The sequence below is a fragment of the Brassica oleracea genome, chromosome C2 (genome assembly GCF_000695525.1).
Source record: "Brassica oleracea var. oleracea cultivar TO1000 chromosome C2, BOL, whole genome shotgun sequence".
NCBI lineage: Eukaryota > Viridiplantae > Streptophyta > Magnoliopsida > Brassicales > Brassicaceae > Brassica > Brassica oleracea.
In genome coordinates this window covers 11,298,750-11,302,224 of record NC_027749.1, presented here as the reverse complement: position 1 = coordinate 11,302,224, position 3,475 = coordinate 11,298,750, and the positions used below count along the sequence as shown (strand labels likewise).

Below are 3,475 nucleotides of genomic sequence, written 5' to 3'. Positions count from 1 at the left end.
CAGGAACAAGAGACGCGATCGGGGATAGGGTTAGATGCGATCGCCGGTTAGGTTTAGGTTTAGGGTTTTATCTATTAGGTTTTAGGCTCTGGGTGTTAGAGTTTCGTGCTGATAACGTGTTGTGAAACTTAGGATTCAGAACTATAAGTTTCTGTCTATTTTATTAATCATAAAGTGTTCCCTTTATATAGGGGATTACAAGATAGATAAAATGAAAAATTACAAATCATAAACATAAAGAAAAAGAAAAATCCTAATCATACAAGGAAAATGAAATTGAGTTTCATTTTCTCCTGAACCATGTAGCCGCTTCTCTCTCTCTCTAAGTCTCGCGGTCACCTCTCTCTCTATAGGGTTGGACCGTCTCTCTCTCTAAGCATATGAGCCAGTTATGGATCGAACCGGTTATGAACATCGATCAATTGATTTATAACAACTTGTGATAAAAATTGAAATCTCCCCATTTTATTTTTGTCAAATTAAGATAAACTTCAAAGGGTAAGTCAAATTAACATTAAATTCAAAGGGTAGTGCAGAACGCATTAGTGAAAAGATAAGAGACAAAAGCAAAAGAAAAAGCCAAACTTGGTTCTGTAGTAAGATCACATATCAAAGGACTTGATGAGTAACACGTCACCTTCTGCATGTTTCTAGCGAAGTCTGGTGGGTTCTGAGGGTAGAACTTGTACACCCTCAGGTTTTCAAAGATTCCCTAGTTTCTTGGCTCATCTCTTCAACCTCTCTCCTCCTAGCATCTCTCGCCTCTCGGTTAGCTCTCCTTGCTTCTCGTACACTCTCCTTGACAAACTCTTTGAACTCATCCCGTTGTTCCTCAGATAACCTTCCCTCTTCAATCCTTTCATTAGTAAACTCCTCGAGGTTTTCAAACTCCCAGTCGAATTCACAACAAACCGGCGGATTGGAGGGGAACAGTACATCGACCACAGTGCTCTGCGGAAGCTCATCTTCCTCCCTAGGCGGTTTAGAGAAATAAGGAAGGCAATACTCAAACCTCTTGACGCGTTCCACCTTCATGTTTCTGAGAGCAGCTCTCCTCTGGTTACAGCACAAAGTGAAGATCCGAGAGTTTGTTCTCTCAACTTGTTTGTCTCTTTCTTGTAAAGGAATGTAAGGGAAACCAACCCATTCTCATCTCCTTCATGGTAATGGTCTCTTCCCTTACGCTCTGTATCGACGCGATTGCTACCTTGTTAGAAGGCTCGATGGTTGAGTCTATGACATCAACCGTTGGAACATGGATAATATGTTTGAAGTGTTGTGGTTCTGCAAACCCGAAGACATAGACTTTCTTCCCGTAGAGAAATCCTACTTCCTCTAATGCTTCTTCTAGGTTTTTGAAGTCCCAGTTGAATCCGTAGATTGCATCTAGATGTTCAAACTCAGTTCCTACCGGAAATGCAGCCTTCCATAAATCTTCTAGGTTACGTTTCTCTTCAAAGTACTCTGTCTCTTCTTCTTGTGGTGGCTTGGTACTCACGTCATCGTCCTTCTTAGTTTCCTTGCTAGTGTTCCTCTCTCTCATGGCTCCGTTCTTCATTATTGTAAACTAAAAAAGGAACAGATAGCCAACAAGTCGAAACCCTAACTCTTTCAACGGCGAGCGAGACAAAGAGATGATGACTTGCGTTGTAATCGACTGAATGAGTTCATTAACCTAAAGATGTGCATTTATACTAAGCCAATCCTAGGGAGAAAAAGGAAAATTGTGTGTTTTATGGCGTTAGTTCAACGCAACGAAATAAGGAGATTCAAAGTTTACTTATTATTGATCTTTTTCCCAATTTTGGAAAATGCGATTTTTCAAATTCAAAATTTGGTTGCAAAGAAAGCAGTATTCTTAGGGGTTATTGGAACAAGAATTCGAATGGAATTTAATAATTTTAAGAGTCGAGAGATTCTTAAAATTTAAGTAGAGTTAACAAAAAATCTTCTGAACTTTTAGCAAATGTTTTGTATGTATTTATATTGAATGCAATGGATTTGCATAATATATTTTTTCAAAAAGTTTCTCTTTATAAGGTAATATAAACGAATCTCTCTTTCTATAAACTTTTCAATTTTAGTAGCTTGATTTTGAATTGCATCACTACCAATTGAAGATTGATTTATGTCTACGGTGTTTCTGGGAAAAGAAATATACTTCATCCGTTTTAAAATAGATGATGTTTTAGGAAGTTTTTGATGTTTTAAAATAGATGATGTTTTCATATTTCAATATACTTTTTAACTTTATCAAAAACTGTGTAACCAATCATATTTTGTAGTATGTTTTGTGATTGGTTAAATAGTTTTTAATTTCTATTTTAATGATATTTTTATAGATAAAAGATAAGTTTCTTAATAGTTGTGCTTTATTCTAAAACTTCATGTATTTTGAAACACATGAATATTACATTAGCTTGCTTTTGATTATAACAGTGAACTCTCTCTTTATATTATAATATTATAGATATATGATGAAAGTAGGAGTGAATAACATCATCGATGAAAGCAAAAACACTTTGAATAGCATCATCACCACTTTAACATATTCTTTTACAATTTTGTTCAAGATTTTTATCAGCTTTGCTTTCGTTGTTTTTTTTTGTTGAAGCACCCTTCTAGACTTCTAGACTTCTATACTTCTAGACTGTGAGTTTATATGTGTGAGTTTTATAACATAGATTTTAGAAATTTTATGGGTGCAGAAGATATTCTCAAAGTTGAGCTTATGAATAAAAATAAAAAGAATTTATATCCTAATAACAAAAGATTTTAATAGAATTGTTAGATCCATTATAAGTAAACTTTTCTAATAACAAAATATTTTGAATGAAATTTAAAAATCTGCATCCCAATAAAAATAGATTTTACTTAGATTTTAAAAATTCTTGTTCCAATAACAATGGATTCTCAAAATATTGTAATTCCTCTAAAATTCTTCTACCAATAACCCTTAGAGAAACAAACATCAGATTTTTAATACTAAGGATATTTTTAATTAATAGAAAATCAATAAAGCTATTTTATACTCTATAATGCTTTCATATATTTTTTGTAATACTTTTCTATAATATTATTCAAAAATCTGTTAGTAATAAAAGCTACTTTATTGTATGACAAAAATTATAATTATTAAATTAAGAATGCTGATTTTATTTAAATTTAAATCCATTATTATTTGTTAGTTTAGTAACCAATAAAGCAAAATTTTACGTTGTTGGATTCGTGGATTTAATCTTATAAAATGAGATTTATTAATAATTATACAAATTAACAAGGTAAAGATTTGCCTGAAATTTTCAATATACTGGTTTAAGGTGATACAAATAGAATCGCCAGCTATAAATTCTCATATATTATATTAAATTATACTACTTCTTATATATTTTGTAAGATAACAATAAATCAGAATTAAAAAGAATTCATTTAGGAACAGTCCGGTTACATTTGATTGAAGCGAACCGGACCAGAC

At 32.6% G+C, this 3,475-nt stretch overlaps 1 pseudogene; it reads right to left on the bottom strand.

Moving 5' to 3' along the window:
- Positions 1 to 520: 520 nt before the first annotated feature.
- LOC106323436 lies at positions 521 to 1,680 on the bottom strand (annotated as a pseudogene).
- Positions 1,681 to 3,475: the final 1,795 nt, after the last annotated feature.